The following is a 19,570-nucleotide window of genomic DNA, read 5'->3' as shown; positions in this document are numbered from 1 at the left end:
TAGGGGTTTGAACTTTCAGCGAATTGCAACTTGACTCAACCACCCGTGTAAGCCAGAGGCCCCTGTCTCAGAGGAAGTGGCTGCCTGCAGCCTCCTCGGTCACATTTCTCGGGCAGAATGAGGAAATCCTCTCAGTCAAGGTACATTTGCCCTAATCTGTGCTGATTTTCAGCCGCCCCTTAAGAGGCTCTTACTTAAGATGAGAGTCATTTGTGCCTGGTGATGCCGGGAAGGAGCACTCTGTCCGCACTTGAGTGTATAATGTTTAGAGATGTTTGTCTTTAGGCTGGTACAACAATCTTCCCCTCATCCAGCTGGGTTTTCTCTGAAAAGACAGCTCTTTAGAGTCAGCACAACATTATTTTGCTTGTTTCTCAGGGAAATCATGACCACCAGTTTGAATGGACCGATCAAGACCAATGAATTGCCGTCTGCACCGCTATCCACTTCCAGAGATCAAAGCCTCGTGGCTCAGAGAGACTGATTTTCAGCTGCTTTTCTTGTGTCCTCTTCTGATCACAGTGATTTATCAATTGACTGTCATAATCAGCTGCTTTTCTTATGTCCTCTTCTGATCGCAGTGATTTATCAATTGACTGTCATAATCAGCTCAGGATCTTTTTACTTCAGCAAATTTGGTACCAGACTCAAAAATTGAATGACTTAAAGGCCCTACTCTATGCTTAATCTGCCTTATAAACAACCCTGTGGTGGATTTTTTTTCCTAAAGCCCTCTCCTCAAGAATCTGTTAAGTGGGAGGAGGTGATGTTTAGGAAATCCAAAAGATCACATTTTTTCTTGCCTTCCTTTGAACCAGGGATGGACAAGCATTTCTGATACGGAAGCACTGTGCCAGGCCTGGGAGGAAATGCTGCTCAGTGTGTCTCCTCACTGTGCACACAGTAGGGTCGGAGCCCACAGGGACCTTACACGCCATTTGCAAAGGAGCAGCTCTGGGGCTCCCGGCGCCTGGGCTTGCCACAGAGTTATGGGAAGAACACCTGCCCAGCCACAGACTGGAGATCCTGCAGGGCAAGGCCCAAGGGGCAAGGTTCTCTGCTAGGCACAGAGAAGGAAGACAAGGTTCTAAGTATTTAGATCTCCTGCCAGGAACAATGTCAGTTCTGAGTCAGGTAACGACCCTTCGAATCCAGAAGAGCTGGGCAGTAGGGTGGGCTGGGCATGTGAGCTCGGCAGCCCTAGGGAGGGCTGAGGACCGCGTTCACGGATGCTATGACCACAGACCCCCGAGAGCTCCGAGGTGTTAGGTGCCTCCCTGCCTCAGCTGCCACTTCTTGGACACCTCTCAAATGCTTGTCTTCACCTTTGTCCCAGGGCCTGGCCCGGCCTACTTGCCTCATCTTTATAGTGTCTTCCTCATAGTGCTTAGTGCCTTAGCATCTAGACTGGCAGGCCACTGGGTGGGCTCCAAAAGGAGTGCCTGGCACCTAGAAGCAGCCCCGTAAGTATCTGATAAATGAATAAAATTCCAGCTGTGCTTCCCTGAGAATGCCTGGGGTTCCAGCCTCTGCTCAGTCCAGGACATGTTGAAGACATAAAGAGCATGAGTGATGGATGCGCCCCTGACATTCGGGGCTGCTGAGCCATGAAGGTCAGATGATTGGCTCATGAAGGTCAGAAGGTCAACGATCCTTCTGGGTAAATGGTCCCTGCAGTTGTAGCTTAGGGTAAGAAGAGGACCTTTCACATACCCATACCTCATCCGCTAGGATTAACTTGTTGCAGTCACAGCGTGAAAAGGTAAGACCAGTGGTGCTGTGGCCTCCTGAGCAGTAATCCTAGTCAGTCTGCCTGAAAGAACTTTCCAGAAGCAGTGGTTGAAGGGGAATATGCCAAAACAGGGCATCCTCTGAATCCTCAGGTGAATCCAGATTTACTGGAGAGTCTGATAAATGCCAGAGATGGTGGAGGGTGGCGGCTGGGCCAGGGATAGTCGTAGGGCTGCAACCACCCATATGCCCTTGTCCTTTTTTTTTTTAAAGATTTATTTTTTATTTATTTCTCTCCCCTTCACCGCCCCCCCCCCAGTTGTCTGCTCTCTGTGTCCGTTCGCTGTGTGTTCTTCTGTGACTGCTTCTATCCTTATCAGCGGCACCAGGAATCTGTGTTTCTTTTTGTTGCGTCATCTTGTTGAGTCATCTTGTTGAGTCAGCTCTCTGTGTGTGTGGTGCCATTCCTGGGCAGGCTGCACTTTCTTTCTCGCTGGGCGGCTCTCCTTACGGGTGCACTCCTTTTGCGTGGGGCTCCCCTACGCGGGGACACCCCGTGTGGCAGGGCACTCCCTGCGCGCATCAGCACTGCTCATGGGCCAGCTCCACACGGTCAAGGAGGCCTGGGGTTTGAACCGCGGACCTCCCATGTGGTAGGTGGACACCCTAACCACTGGGCCAAGTCCGCTCCTCACCCTCATCCTTTTTAAGAGTGAATCTGCAAGGCAAAAACTCCAGAAGAGGGCCTGACCATGGTAGGCTATTCATGGATGGCCTGACAGCATTATTCCAGGCTGCCCCGAATATCTGATCCCCCAGAGGTGGTACAGATCCCAGTGCCAACGCTAACCCACCCAGGTGGCAAGGCTCTGGTGGCAACCTCTCCACTTCACTCATCCATGGCCCTTGTTGGTCAGAAGAGATGCTCGGAGTGGCCGCTGAACCACGTTTTGCTCTTAAAATTAGCAAACCCTGAATGCTTGCTTGGAAGTTATTTCACTCCCTCTCTCTGTAGACAAATGGATTTCTGCATTGGGAAGCAGATTAGTCCTTGCCCAGAGGATCCATAGTCAAATGTTTCCAGGGGAGATTAGGTGACAGAAAGTCCAAAAGGGTAGGAATACTGCCAGTCTCGGATTGCTATCCAAAAGGACGGCTCCATACAGACTCATTCGCAGCCGTGCTCAGGTGAGCCCTGGGTCACTCCAGGAGGCTTGGGCAGCAAGTATGTGGACACCTGGCAAAGGCTGCATTGACTGTGAGATGGGACTGAAGAGAGGGCAAAAGAAGGTGAGTTTACAGACCTCCTGCTGACTTCAGAAACCCCCACCTCTTGCCCCCAGCTCAGCTGCTCAGCGTGGCCCATGGGATCTCCAGACTGGTCTCTAGTGAGGGTATTTGTCACATTCTGATATTAAGTAGACTCCTCCTTCTGCAGAGCACATCTCCATGTCTGCTAGAGGCACACAGACCAACCGACCTGGGGTGGTCAGTCAGCAAACCAGCATCTGTGAGTGGTTTGGGGCTGACTTGGGAACTTCCCACCATCCCGCTCCACTGCTATATGAAACCCCAAGATCACCTTTCCTAAGAAAGACAGGAGCTTCTCCACGACCTTCCAGTCCTAGCTCCTTCCGATATCCCTGTCCCACAGGTGGCCTCTGAGTGACAGCATTCGCATTCCTTCATTTGTCCTGGCACTGGGCTGGCTGCCTAAGAATCACTAGGGAGTCTGTTAAAAATCCAGATTCCTGGACCCCACTCACAACCTTTACCAGGGCGGAGGCTGAGAAATGGAGAACAAGAAACTGCATTTAAATAAGTTCCCCAGGGCTTCTAAACATTGCTAGAAACAGGAATCACTAAAAATTAAAGACTATAAAAACTTCAAAAGTGCATTAAAAAAAATCTCCCTTTCGTGGAAAGGCACATTTGAGTCCTGCCTGACCCTTTTGGTTCCTAACAGCTTTAGAAAAAGCAGTTCCTTTCTTCTTAAAACAAAGCTCCTCTCTGGGTTCTTTCTACACCCTAGATAGGCAAGAATCTCGGTGACCCCAGTAGAATGTGGGCTGCCGATGGCCTTCCTAAACATTCCAGAGTCCCACAGACCACAGCTCCCAGCACACTGCCCATCTGCTAGAGATGCCTTTGGCTGTGAGCCTTTGCCCAGGCTCACCAGACTCCAAAAGGATGGAGAAGGAGTTTTCCTGAGCTATCAAGCAGTCACACTTCTGCAAGATTTAAAGCTTGATGCAAATTGCAGAATAAATCTCTGGAAACTGCTAAATGCCCCATAGCCTGTTAAGGGCAGAAATGTGTCTAAAAAAAACACAACACACAAACAAAGCAGAAATCAGAGTGAAGCCAGAAGGCATGTTGCTAACAACAAGGCTGAATTCCCTAAGGAGAAAGATTCTGCTTGTTGCCAGTGTGGAGGCAGGAAATAATTCATTATCCTTTAACTAAGCTCTTTGTTTACATTATTTCCTTTGCTCCACAGGACTGGCTCAGGGAGAAGGCCTGTTTTTGTTTTTTTTCTTTGTTTGGTTTTGTTTTTTACTTCTCGGCCAGTAGGATGTGGTCCTGCTGAGTCTCAGTCCAGGCAACCCCACGTCCTGTTGGGAGTCACAGCAGAATGAAGGGGGAGGGCAGCAGAGGCAGCGGGCCAACAGGCTCCCACTTCGTCCCGCGCAGGCCGCCTGGCTCAGGGGAAGCTGGTCTGTGTGTTGGGAGGGGGTGCGGGGCACGGCCGTTTTGCTCACAAGCCTGTCTTAGCACATCGACTCGAGAATGGGAGGGTGGGCAAACAAGCGACGATCTTCACGTGGGCTGGCAGATTCCTCTAGCTCGGTCTCACATCTGGACACATTCATAGAGAGGGGGAAAGAGCGAGAGAAGAAGATGATAGAAGTACAAGGCACATGGTGGGTCAAAGTCACGGGGGACGAGAGGGTGGTCCCATCTCGTCAACGTGGTCCTGAAGAGTCAGGCCCATGGATCGCCTGCTCCATCTGTTCCTGCCATGCGGTGCGTGGAGTTTATATGGCTATGAATCCTCAAAAAAGAGTCGGGAGGTCATCAGAGGGCTTGCGTTTATGCACACCTCAGCAGGGTCCCAGAGACAGCCAAAGAAGATACAACTCGAGGTACTGGTTCTCCTGAGGGCTACAGCGACCCACAGGTTCTATGGTCATGGCAGATGGCTCTGGAGTTCAGGGCCATGTCAGTGGGCCCTACTTTAGAGTTTGTGTTCCTAAGTGTGATGGAGTTGGGCTCAGATTGACCTTTCTACACATGCCTCTTCTGTCACTTTTACTGGACCTGTGGTTGGCACTGGGGTTGGTGTATACTCAGAAGATCTGAATCTCTGAACTGTCCATGTGACAGCCAGGCCCTGAGCCGCAACAGACTTGCAACTCCTACCCTCTGGTTTATTGGACTCACCCTGGCCAGCTAACAGGGAGGTGAAGAAGGTCAGCCACCACACCAGGGAGCCAAGAGTGCCTACAACTGCAAGCAGGAGAATTGCATCCATCATCCAGGTGGAATCTAAGCCCCCTCTCGATACAGAGGTGAAGTGGACATAAACATCCCAGGATCCACAGGATGGAGGAATAGAGTATGGATTAGAGTGGACTTACTGATATTCTACTATGGAAATATTGTGATTAGTAATGGTAGAAACTGTGGCATTGATGTGGAGAAAGCGGCCACAGTAGCCGCTGAGGGTAGGGAGAGGGAAGAAGAGATATGATGTGGGGGCATTTTCAGGACTTGGAGTTGTCTTGGATGGTAAATGCAGGGACAGATACTGGACATTTTATGGCCACTGGGTGGACTGGGGGAGAGTGTAAACTACAATGTAAACCATTATCCATGAGGTGCAGCAGTGCTCCAAAATGTGTTCACCAAATGCAATGAATGTCCCACGATGATGAAAGAGTTTGTTGATGTGGGAGGAGTGGGGTGAGGGAGATGGGGAATATATGGGGGCCTCTTATATTTTTTTAATGTAACATTAAAAAACAAATAGAGAGAAAGAAAAGAACAGGCGCTCTGGAGCCGTTTGTGCTGCTGGAGCTCCCGGTACCTGGCCCTTGGCCCCCAAAGCACCCTCAGGAAGCCGGCGAACCGCTCTCAGCTCTTTTAAGTCCAAGAACCCCCTGGTTTAACCTCCACTTTGTCCCCGTCAGGACATTTTGAGGCTTTGGGGTGTGAGGAGCCTTTACCACTTCCTCAGATTGGTTGGCCAAAGCAGGGGGAGAAGGCGCAGAAGCCGGTGCTCCCAGCAGAGCCGATGGTGCCCAGCGCGTTTAACCCCTTCCTTGCCAATCCGCCCTCTCCCTGGCAAGGGATGTGTCCTCAAAGACCAAAGCTCCATCAGTCAGCACGTTCATGGCTCTACGGGCTGGGAGATACCCTCAATGAAGAAAAATGGCCCCTCCGGTAGGATGCAGATCCGCCGGCATACACATCTTTCTGCCTTAAAGTAACAGAAGAAAACTGTTGTTCTTTTGGCTCCAGTAAAAATGAAGCTGTTTTTCTGAAAGCCCCATTTAAAGGGTTCATTATCTCGCAGGCGGCTGACTGTACACTGAGCACCACACTCCATAAAAGCTTCATACGGCTGCCTTTGAAATTAACAGCCACTTCATAGGCTTTTCAAGTTATTCAGGACATTGGCCTGGTGGAGAGGCTGTAAACTTTCTCTACTGGTGATTAGTCAGCAGGACCACAGCCCACCAAAGCCCCCAGAGGGTTCCTAACAAAAAGTTCCTTGTGACCCAAGCACCAATTTTTCTTTCTTGTCTGTTCCTTCTAATTCCACTCAATTACTCCTGAGCAAGCGGTTCTATTCCTGTCAACTCATGTTATTTACTAGGGCCTGTCAAGGGGACTGAAGTGGAGGCTGATACTATGTAGGATGTTTTGAGACTCATTAAAACCTTTTAAAACAATCACGTCTTGTGATATTCACAGCGCTATATGGGATGGCCCTGCCAGGACCATTTGCATGGAGCCAGGGTCACTTTATTTACTTTATTTACTTGCTCTTTAAAATTACAGGTTAGAATGGCTTTTCTTGCTATAAAAATTTTGGACCTGGGGCCTCAGGGCCTGGTGAGAGTCCCTGGAAACTTCTGGGCAAGGATTTGAAAGTAAACGGATTGAGCCTGGGATGTCGGCAGGGAGAACCGAGCTGCCAGGGAGCCCACTTCCTAGAAGGGGAGATTTCCTACCCAAAACAAGCACGAGAACAGTTTTCCTTGATTTCCTTTATTGTGCTGTCCACACACTAACTGAGCCATTCCTAGGACCCAGGCACCAGGCTGGGTTTCCTAAGGGTATAAAGCAGAGGACGGTGTAGTCCTTGCTGCCACTGGACCGACGTTCATTTCATCCTGGGCCCGCTGATGCCAAGTGCAGCTGGAGCTCTGGGCCAGGGAGGGACCCGAAGGACCCCATTCCCATGCCCCAGCTTCCTCTTGCTTCTGTTCTTGGCTTCCAGGTTGAGGCCGGCCATGCCCTCCAGCACCTGGGTGTCTACCAAGGAAGGAGCAGAAGGCAGTTCGGACAGCCCCCAGCCCAGAAGCTGCCTCCCGGGCTCCAGGGAATTCAAAGCCAACGAAGAAACTCTAAGTGGGCTGGGGTGGAAGTAGAGGACTCTTGGTTTCCAAGTTCCAAGAGGGGGCAAAATCCTTTCTTCAAGGACTCTGAGATGCTCTCTGGTTTCAGGGGTTGGTATGTCATTATGCCAAAGCTTAGCAAGTTAAGCCAGCAGGACTGCAGCCTCTTACCGTTTTACACCCACAAGTCAGGACAGACAGCTTAGGTTAAGGTTATCTCTGAAGAGACAAAGAGCCTCCCACCCATAGCCCACATCAATGTCTCAAAGCAACACCCAGGAAAAAACCAAGTCAGCCCAGCGCACTGCACATATCACCCACACACTCCTAGAACACGCTTTCCCCTCAGGAGTATCTCCTCTGTGCTCTTGAGGCATCCCCATCCCACACCTGGGGTGTGAGGGCGAGGGTGGGAGGCTGGAAATTCAGAGCTGCCTCTGCTGCTCCTGGCTCGGCTGGTCAGAGCCACATGCCACTGCAGGGTCACTTCTTGAACTGCATAATGAGGGGGTTGAACTACATCAGTCTTTCCCGTATTATGTTCCTAAGTCTGTAAAATGCAGAGGATTCCCGGTCACCTAAGCTGGGGAAACACAGCTCACTCTATCTCCAGCTCCTCAACTGGCTTTCTACTAGCACGAGTTTAGAAAGTGCTGGAACTGGCTGAAGGCCAGGATTCCTCCTTACTCTGAAAATTCTAGGAGGAAACGGATCGAGAATGGGAATGCAAATGGTTATGCCATTTGCTCGAAGGCAGTGGTTTTCCACCCCATCTGTGTATAATAATCACTGGGGGAGATACATAAAAAGTAATAAAACCCCCCAAGCTTCCCCATGTCTCACCCCGGCGGTTCTGAAACTCCGAGTCTGGGCTGGACCCTGGCATCTGCATTTCCAACAGCTCTGGGGTTAGTTGTGCCTGCTGTGGGTATCGCCGCTGAGAAGTGGGGAGCCAGGTGCTCTCGCAAGGCTGTATAATGCGGGAAGAGCTAAAGCAGAATTTTTAAATGCCCACCTCTCTTCTCCGGACTTTGCCCATTTGTGATGGTGCCTGGCATGTCTTAAGAAGATATTTCACCAGACATCAGCCATTTAAGAGGCAGTGAAACAGAATTTGTTTTATTTTGCTTTCTTTTAAACCTCAGACTGACACTAACCGCATCCCTAAGGCAAACATCTAACAGCTTAATTGATAGGTCAGCCTTCGCCCCTGCCTGGAGACAGCTGAAGGCAATGCCGCTGCCCACCCCATGCCACTGCCTGGAGACAGCTGAAGGCAATGCCGCTGCCCACCCCGTGCCACTGCCTGGAGAGAGCTGAAGGCAATGCTGCTGCCCACCCCATGCCACTGCCTGGAGACAGCTGAAGGCAAAGTGGCTGGCCACCCCATGCCACTGCCTGGAGACAGCTGAAGGCAATGCCACTGCCCACCCCATGCCACTGCCTGGAGAGAGCTGAAGGCAATGCCAGCTGCCCACCCCGTGCCACTGCCTGGAGAGAGCTGAAGGCAATGCCAGCTGCCCACCCCATGCCACTGCCTGGAAACAGCTGAAGGCAAAGTGGCTGCCCACCCCGTGCCACTGCCTGGAGACAGCTGAAGGCAATGCCGCTGCCTACCCCATGCCACTGCCTGGAAACAGCTGAAGGCAAAGTGGCTGCCCACCCCGTGCCATTGCCTGGAGACAGCTGAAGGCAATGCTGGCTGCCCACCCCACAAGGGCTGGTCTCCTGAGAGCCGAAGGGCCTCCGGGGAGGCGGCCTCCTCAGGGTCCGCCGGCCACAAGCAGCGCTGGCCCAGCCTCGTGCTCAGGGGCTCTGAGCTTCATGACAGCCAGACGGGGGAGGAGGACAGTGAAAGCAGGAGGTCAGGGGCAGGGTCAGACCCACTCCCCAGGGCTGGCTTCTCAGGAAGGAGACCGCCACGGGCCCCGCGTCCCGGGGCCTCATGCGCACGCTCCAGCGAGCCCAGCTGCCTGACTGCCGAGCACGCACTGCCTGCTGGCTGGGGGCGTCTGGTCCTGCTCAGGAGGACAAGCACAAAGTGACTGAGGTTCAGGGTGAAGTGCATGCCAGAAAAGAAGTTGTATTTCCTACTACTCCCTCTCATACATGCTGCACTCCAGACTAACTGGATGACTCACTGCTATTTAGATAGTGCAGTTCTCTGTGCATTTGCTCCTGTTTTTCCTTCCCCACCCTGTCTGTTGGACTCCTACACATACTTAAAGGCCTATGTCAAATGCCTGCTCCGCCCATCTCCCCATCAGACGCAATATTATCACTCCCTTTTTGGAACTGCCTAAGTATATTGTTTGTATCTATCATCTGGCATTTTTCTTACACTGTTTTGTTTCTTGTCCGCTTCTAGTAAGCTCCGGCAGGGTGGAGGCTGTCTTATGTCTCCCTCTAGCCCCAGCATGTTTCAACATTGCTGTATGTAGCAGGTACCTCATGACTATTTATATAACGGATGATATTTTCTGTGCTGATGGTAATTGTAAAGCGTCATAGCCCTGGCTAGCTGGCTATGGGCAATCCATGGCACTTTCGCCGTCTCTGTACCATTCTGCTGTCACCAAGCATGTGTCACAGTCTGACACATGACTGGGCCTCCTGAGCAGAGATCTTGGCTGGGGGCTCTTAACTCCTTTGAATTCTGACCTACGTGGGCTGAAAGACTCTCCAGAATACATTGCATTTGGGGTCCTCCTCAAGTAATGATGATAAAAAGTAATTTATTCCACTGAGAACAAAACTTTGGAGTATACATGGCACACGTTTTGCAGCCAGTGGGTAGATTCTCTCATTAATATAGTCCTTTGTCAAAACGCAACAACTTTATTTTCCAATCTAACTATCTAGATTTTGCATGTTTGTAAACCTTACCTCTCTAAGAATGAGTAAGTTTATGAAGAATAAAATCAGTTGTTATTCAAGGGGAGACAGAACACAGGTCTTGGGTCCTGACCCTTCACTCCAGGGCAATGCGCCCTGAGCTGGCTGCTGCGCCTCTCCGAGCTGCAGTTTCCGGATTCATAAAACAAGGGCAACAGTGTTTCCCCTTGTGAGAATTACATGTACAAAACCTGTCCCAAAGTAGGGGCTCTCTGCCCAACCCCTCCCTTCTCTCTTCCTCCTTCCTTCTTCTCATAAACTACACAGATGCTCCCAGATCTCTGCGCTTATGTTTTCAGAACAAAAAATGGAGGGCCTGTGGTTCCAGTGTCCTCACAGGGATCATCGAACAAAATAGTTGAAATAAGGGCTGTCTCAGGACACCCAAGCCATGCAGTCACTGCATCAATACTACTTTTCCATTTGAATGAAATAAAACTAAAAATGACCTCAAAGTAACTCTTGCTAAATATCACTCTTCACACAATCACCAACTCGCCATTTCATTTTGGACCGTGGGGCTAGAGAGGAGGTGAGGGGGCAGAAAGTGCAGCCTGTCTGTCAGGGCCCTGCAGCGGGAGGGGCTTCTCGGGGTTGTCATCCAAGCCCTGCTCACCAACATAGCCAGAGGAGCGGACGTAGGTGCACCTGCCCCTGCCGAGTCCTTGGTCAGACTGTCCCATTTTCCAGGCACACTTCCGTTCCTGTCCTCCCCTGCAGCGTTTGCCGCAGAAGCACTGCGAGAACAGGTATCTGGCAACCAGTAGGCTCTGCTGTCTGGGTATTTAACCAGAGACCCAAATTAAAAAAAATAAAAAAAATGAGTTTACACTGGACCAGTAGCTGGAAATTCCCACTGCTATCTAGTGACGTTGTCTCAATATAGCAGCAGCTGAATTAACCTGAGAGAACCAGGTTGGTGGTCAGAGAGAAAGCCTGGTGATGACCAAATCCCTTTTAAACTGAGTTGCTGTTTTGGTTACTGATGATGAGATGGTTGCTTTGCAGAGATTCAGAATACAGAGAGGCACGTCTTCAAGTCCCTACCAAGGCAAGTAACGGTGAGCTTGGCTCCGCTTCCAAAACCCAATCCAGAAGGCACTCCTCAGGGCTCTGAAATAGCCTGCCTGCGAGCACATCATGAAAAGATGGCCTTTGTTTTAACTGGGCCCTGAAGAATTGGACTTCTGGCGCTCGATCCTTTAAACACATGGTGTTCCGAACATGGCTTTGATGGTCGTTAGCAAAAGTGGATGTAACCCACAGCCACGAACCCAGCTGCTGTGTCTTTGCCGCAGAGTTTGACCTCGTCTTACATATAGACAGGCACATGTCAGCATCTGCTGTGCTGCTGGTTAAACTCGCTGTCTTCCCCCTAGGGACGTTTATGGGCTATGGTAGACGGGATTCTGCCTGAAAAAAGAATAGTTGCTGCGTACACTCCATCCCAATTGACGTTCCCTCTCCTTGACCTACCCTTTGTGGAAAGCCAAGAATGCTAAGTATTTCTTGTAGCTCTGCCCAGGCCTTTACTTTATTTACACTGTCCCCACTCCACCCCCGCCTCCCGCTCCCCGCCCCAGCCCTGCCTCTTTTCCTGTGGCCGCTTGGGCGTTCTTTCCCTCTCTCCTTGTTGGACGGCTGCACTTTCATTCGCAATGGTACACTGAAGGTACTTCAAATAAAGACGAAAGCACATGATGAGGTCTACTGGACAGCAAGCCTTGCTCTGACCTTGATTCTGTGCCCTCTCACATAATGGACTTCCTTAATATGGATGAATTTACCGAAGGTTCTCGGCCATAGATAAAATGATGTTTTTCAGAAAATATAATAAGATAGAGTCTGTGGAATGCAGACAGAATGAAAATGAAGTAGAAGATTGCTGGGGGACATTTTTAAAGAATCTACTGGCCACTCTGTGTTTGTTTCCTTAAGGGCAAAATTAAGCTCTTTGGTCAGGTTTTTTTGTTTTGTTGTTGTTTTGGGTTTATTTTCTAATTCTAGAATCTGCTCTAAACACACTGGGAAGGCAAAGTGGGAATATGGCTTCTCCTGTAGCTATTGCTACATAGTATGAAGGTATTTTCTCCAACAAATCTGTTTTGCCCCAAAATACACCCTCAGGATAATTTCCAGGCAGCATAAACCTGGAGGTGGAGCCTCGGGGAAACTATAAACGCTTCAAGTGCACAGTAATCACAATCTACTAAAGGGAAAACATAGGCCACCCGGGCAGGTTCCTGCTTGCCTGGGGCCCTGGTCATGCCAGCTGACCTGGCCTTGGTAACAGTGCCCCATTTCAAAGTGTCTGGTTGGATAATAAATTATACGGGCACCCTGCCTTTCACCAACCACAGCACTTGGGACATCCATTTCAAACATTTTGTACAAAAATAACTGGCTCTGCAGCCTGTATGGCCTTCGACCTGGCTCTCCAGGTGGAGAGATGGCGTCTCAACACACTGTCAGGTCATCTACAGATCCGAGAGGCCACCGCGCTGCTCCTCCCCCGGAGCAGGTCCTGGGCTTGGCACCAGCTGTGGCTGCACACTGCAAAGGAGAGTTTTTAAACCTTGGACTTGAGAACAAGACACTTGGCTTTAGAAACGAAGGCAATGCAGACCTCAGGGTCTCCTCTTAAATGCTCCCAGATTCTCCCTCTCATCAAGACTCCGCTGACATCTCAGAGAGCACTGATGAACTTGCCAGGGTGGAGAAAAGAAAAACAGTATCACTCAACGCACCTTCGTCAGCAAACATCAAGAATTTCTCAGAGAGTTAGGCCTTGACATTGTTGTTTGCCCCATTGAATGATTTAAATAATTTGGAACTCTATTTTCATGTGTAGGTGGTGGGAGAAATTTTGGAGATAGGTTAGATGGGAGCAGAGAAGAGATTGATTCATGGTTATATCACAGACTCTGGGTTCAAGCCATGTGCTAAATATTTGGATAATGAATACATGAATACCTGAATGGGTGGGGGGAGATTTTTGTCTACCCTTAATAACTATTTTTAGGACATTAGAAAATTTTGCTTATCTTGAACAAAATTTCCTAATAACATTTGTGGTCATTTCCAGGCATTTTTCCTGAAGATAAAGAGTTTGGGTGTGTTTCATTTTACTCCTTGGAAAAAGGTGATTTATAATTATGACGGGCATATACTAAATTAATATTCAAGAAAAAAAAAAACCTGTTCACATTGGGTTATTTTTTATTTTAACTGTGGTTAATTTAAATGGTTGGAGAAGTGAAGTTGTGAAGTTGCAAGATGCCTCTTTAACTCCCAGCTAACCATGGCATTGGCCGACTCATGACAGCCATGGGGTTGGTAATCGAGTCCAGCCTGCCACATCCCACGCTATTGAATTTGGGGTGTTGTGGCACAGAAGAAGGCATGGTTTTTTGTAGTTTTTTTTGTTTTTGTTTTTTATTTATTTTATTCTTTTTATCCCCTCCGCCCTCAGTTGTCTGTTCTCTGTGTCTATTTGCTGCGTGTTCTTCTTTGTCCACTTCTGTTGTTGTCAGCGGCACGGGAGCCTGTGTTTCTTTTTGTTGCATCATCTTGTTGTGTCAGCTCTCCGTGTGTGCAGCACCATTCTTGGACAGGCTGCACTTTCTTTCACACTGGGTGGCTCTCCCTATGGGGCGCACTCCTTGCACATGGGGCTCCCCTATGCAGGGGACACCCCTGCGTGTCATGGCACTCCTTGTGCACATCAGCACTGCGCATGGGCCAGCTCCACACGGGTCAAGGAGGCCTGGGGTTTGAACCACGGACCTTCCATGTAGTAGACGGATGCCCTAACCACTGGGCCAAGTCTGCTTCCCAGGGACATGGTTTTGATTAAACTCAAGTGCCTAAAGAGGAGAATAAAATAGTAAATTCAGTGTCAAACCTATCCACATCCATTTGCATGTACCATCAAATCTAAATAGGGTAAGAGGTAGAGGAATTGAGAGGAAAAAATGCCTGTTGGTTGTAATGCCAGCAGTATCTTTCTTCCTGATGGATAAACAATAGAATATTTAGAACTAGAAAACTTATCAATGGACTTTAAAAGATCTCTGAATTCTGAGTCTACTTTGGAGAGACCATCTTGACAAGAGGGCATGAACTAATCACAGCAAGGAATAAACACAATGAAAAGAGCTGAAATAAAACCCATAAATATGCATCGGTAAGCTAAACAAACTGAAACCCAGTTTTTGGCAATTTACATGAAGTATTTCATTTGATGAACGGTTTTCTTTACTCCATGCTTTATCACTTATTATCTCCTGGTTCAAAGAAGGCCTCCTTGCAGCTGCTGCGGAATCCAAGGCACTCGGCTCTGTTTACAGAGTGAGCTGGTGCTGATGGAGTGCCTCCCCGCAGCTCCTCCCCTTCCTGGTGCTAATGAGCATTCTTGACATTTGGCTTGATGGCAGTGTGTTAGAGGTTTAAATCATACCTTTTGTAAACATATATAGTATTCTGGGTGTGAATTATTGCTCTTTATAAGAAACAAATTAGAAGTGTTTCCAGACTAAAGAGAATGCAGCTTATTTGATCAGTTACAAGTTTCTAAGGTTTTTTGTTTTGTTTTGTTCTTTCTGTTTGCTTCAGAATCCACTAGGTAGTTCCTCTACAATGAGCCTGTTATTGAATTATTCTGTGGTGTTTTTAAAAATAGCTCCTTGATGAAATAATTGGAATGTATTGGAGTTGTTTATCTGTTTATATGGTGTTTTGGCATGTGATGTGTGGTACAGATACCATTTAGTCAGAATACCAGATGGATGTGAAGAATAGTAAAACTAAACAGCTAGAGAATGCTCCTTGCAATAAAGAAACTGGCTTGAACAGTCTTTCCCTTGATACATCAAACACCAGGCTTACATCTCTTTCCAAGACATGTTATATATTCTTGCTAAGTTGGAGATGGAACCTGGTCATTCTAATCAAATTAAATGAAATCTTAAAAGTTAAGGTGAAAATGTATTATTAACTACTTAAAAAATGTAATATGTACAAATATCTGCATGTACAGAATGCTGAGCTGATTTGTTCCTTGACAGACCGCATGTTGTCAAAGTATTCGTAACAACAGTGATAGTGTAATTCAGACCTGAAGCATTTATATCAACAAATGCCCTTCCCAGAATGCCTAGAACTCTAAAACCACAAATCAGGACCTGTATAACCCAATAACAATTTTTATTTGCTCTATGCATTAATAATTGGTCATTTACTAAGTGTTCCCTTATTTATTTCACAAAGGATATGTTTTACCTTTCAAAAAGTAAGACAGATCAAAATCCAAATTTTTATTTACAAGATTCAATACACTATCATGTTCTACTTTAACTTATTTTGAAATAATTTTAAACACAGAAAACTGCAAGAAAGTTCCCTTTTACCCTTCACCCAGCTGTTCCTAATGCTAGCATCTTACGTAACCATGGCACAATGATTACAGTGCTATAATACAATGAACTAATCTGGACATCTTATCCAAATTTCATCAGTTTTCTCACTAATGACCCTTTTCTGGTCTAGGATACAACCCCACATTGCTCCTGTATCCTCTCAACACACCCCTTCCATTTTTAAACACTTCTCTGCTAACTCTCATGCTTTTTAAAAGAATGGTTCAAGGGCTTTTAAAAAAAAGTCTATAAAAATATAAGGCCATAAAGTCAAACACTAAATAAAACTACAAAGAACAATGTAAAAATTATACAAAACCTCACCAACATGATAGAACTACTATTAACATTTGGCAAACATTGTCCCTGACATCTCTTTATGCATACGTACAGTTAAAAGGATATATATATTATATATATGCATATATATTTAGAGAGAGAAAGAGCTCTAGATAGAATTTTGATGAGATGGACTCATAATACACATCCTATCTTTAATTAAAAGTATTAAAGTTAATCTATTTGAAATCAACAGAAGCAAAAGAAACTAAAATATAATTGGCTTTGCTGAATTTCGGGTAAACATTTATTTACAAAAGACATATTATTTCCTAAATTATGTCTCTAAAGACAAGAAAAAAATTATTTTTTAAAAGATTTATTTATTTATTCATTTCTCTCTTCCTTTCTCCACGCCCCCGCCCCCTGCCCCCCGTCCCAGTTGTTCTTCTGTGACTGTTTCTATCCTTATCAGCAGCACCAGGAATCTCTGTTTCTTTTCGTTGAGTCATCTTGTTGTGTCGGCTCTCCATGTGTGCAACACCATTCTTGGGCAGGCTGCATTTTCTTTTGCGCTGGACAGCTCTCCTTACGGGGTGCACTCCTTGCGCGTGGCACGGGGGACACCCCTGCGTGGCACGGCATTCCTTGCCCGCATCAGCACTGCGCATGGGCCAACTCCACACGGGTCAAGGAGGCCTGGGGTTTGAACCACGGACCTCCCATATGGTAGGTGGACACCCTATCCATTGGGCCAAGTCCGCTTCCCAGAAAAAAATTATTAAGATGTGATATTCCTCAGTTAGCTTCTGCTGCATAATAAACCATATCAAAACTTTGTGGCTTGAAACAAACACCATTTATTATAGCTTCCAGGTCTACAGATCTGCAGGGGGCTCTGCTGATACAAGTAAGGCTTGGCTGATGGTGGCTGAATTGCCTTGGCCTCTGTGGTCAGCACGTGGGTCAGCAGGAGCTGGACTAGGATGACCTTACGGACCTGCGTGTAGTCAGTTATCTCTAGGTAGGGGCAATGAGGGTGACTAGGCCATGTGACCATTTGCCCTGCAGCAGGATTGCCCAGGCTTGTTCACAGAGTAGCAGCATGATTTCAAGAGAGAAAATGGAAGCTTGCGGGGCCCTTGAGATTTAGACATAGAACTGACACAATAGTACTTTCAACACATGTTATGGTCAAAGCAAGCCACATGACCAGCCCAGATTCAGGGGGTGGATGCTTGATGAAAGGAGCTACAAAGTCATATGACAAAGAGATGTAGATGTAAAGAGAGAATAATTGTGGCTGTTTTTGTAAAATAAAATTCTATCATAACTGTTACTTTATTTACAGTAGTATTTCAGCTTTTGACAGAACTGCACTGAATCCCTCTTTTAAAAACATGAAGTAACACATTTTCCTACATCCCACTTTTCCATATCAATTGGTATTTTTTTAAAAAATCATATTATTGTCTTTACATTGTCAAAGTTGATCACATTTACATTTTTTTGAACCATAATTTCCTCAGTTATTTAGTCTTTAGATCTAAATTTAAATGCCCCTACCACCAACATACATTGTCTTTTCACATGACTTTTCCATTCTTGACTTTTAAATTTTGATTTAACTATTGGATAGTTAAATTTCATAACTGTGTTCATTTTTTTTTCCTAAGAGGCTCTCATGACTCTTGTATTCTTTGTATTCTTGCCTGCTTTGAAATGACTCCCTATTTCCTTTGTGATTGAAAGGGAAACTGAGTGGGTCACATATTCCTTTACTCAGAATATCACAGACATTGTTGTGCTGAGTAAGATCTGATCAGAACTTTATTTTTCTTGCTTTTTTGCCTCATAATCTGTATTATTCTTATGTGTTGAAGTTGGCTATACAAATAACATTTTTTCATGTTACAGCATTATTCTTTCAATCTGCAAATTTAAGCATTTATTTTGGGATTTTTCCCCTATCATATATTTGTAACATATTTTCTGTTTCACATATTCATTTCTTCTTTGCAAATACCAGTTATGTATTCATTGGATCTTCTTTGCCTGCCACTCATGTCTATCTTTATCAACATCTTCACCTCTGCCTAGCATATCTCCCCAGATAGTTTCAGGATTGAATCATTCATGTCATCCAGTTTTCAGATAAAATGTCATATGTTCAGGGATGCCTTTCCTGGTCACCCAATCTAAAGAAGGCCCTGCCTGTTCACTCTCTGTTATGGCACCCTATTTTACTTTTTTCAGAGGTCTTACTACTACCTAAATTTATTCTGCCTCCCCACCCTAAATTGTAATCTCCATGAGGGTAAAGAATTACCTATCTTAGACACTGATAAATCCCCAACACCTGCAAGCACCCCTGGCATGTAGTAGATGCTCAGCAATTACTTATTGAATGAATGAATGAAAGTCCTGTCTGCTTTAGGTTATGTTTATTCTGATTTTGACTGATTAGAGTATAGCTTTCTTCTCTGCAACATTTTTCATTTACATTTATTTCCTATAATTTCTTCTAGATTCTAGAGAAGTCTTCTTCTGTTTCCTTGGATAATTCCTTTTGTAGTTTTTTTTTTTATTTTTCCTTGTCTTACATTCCTTTCTTCTTTATTTTACATCTCATTTCAAAGTAGGCCTGTGGAGATGGCTCCTTCTCTTATAATTCATCTCATATAGTTTATAAAAAATAATCTGTGGAAGAAGGAGAGTTGAGAGGAGTGATAGTAAGCTCAAACAGTATATTGACTTCTGTAACCCATCACCAAATTTATTATTCTCTTTTAACCTGGAGATATGCATCACCATTCAGTTTTTGGCATTTAAGAGGTGACCTCACTTTCTCTATCCCACTTTACCTCTAGTGGTCTCCACAGCTTAGAAGATAGATGGTATTGACTTCCTTTCCACCTCCTATGTTCCATGGTGTTAAATTAGATTTCTATGGGGGGAATCCTCTTCTACCATGGCCATCTGTAGCCCTGAACTTGCATTATTTGAAGAATTATTGGCTGGTCATTTCAGGGCAGTCTCACTCTTTGGGAAATGTATATCTTGCTCAAGATCTGAGGATGTGTTATCAGCTCTCAGTGTCCTTCCTCATTTTGGTCCCAATTTCACAGCATTTAGCAGATTTGCCACATAAGTTTGTGGTTTAAAAATTGTAGTCATATTTTTGTTTTACAGACAACTATAATATTTCTCTCCAGTTTTTGTTCTTTTTGAGAACTTTGGGTGGATTTTGAGCAAGAGGAAGGGGGGAAAATAATGTCCATGATCATTTGCCAGAAGTGCTTTTGTGTTCTTTTAATTTAATTCTACAACTTTGTTTTACACAGTATACAAGAGTCATAAGTGATGTGTATCCACTAGTCTTAGGATTTAATCTGTATTCTCATAAAGTCTATCTAAATCTTTGTTTTATAACTTTACTTCCCTCACCTCTCTTCTCCATTCCCTTTGCCCTGCCTTTCTCTACCTCCAAATATCTAGAGTTGCATTTTTTCTTCCCAGTATAGTTTCACAAGTCTCTTTTCCTCCTTTTACAGTGATTTTTATTTGTCATCCTTGTGGCAAGAGCTTTCACAATCCTACGCCTCCCTATCTTCTCTAAGT

Source organism: Dasypus novemcinctus, chromosome 17 (genome assembly GCF_030445035.2).
Source record: "Dasypus novemcinctus isolate mDasNov1 chromosome 17, mDasNov1.1.hap2, whole genome shotgun sequence".
In the NCBI taxonomy this organism is placed as follows: Eukaryota; Metazoa; Chordata; class Mammalia; order Cingulata; family Dasypodidae; genus Dasypus; species Dasypus novemcinctus.
This window is presented reverse-complemented; position numbering follows the sequence as displayed.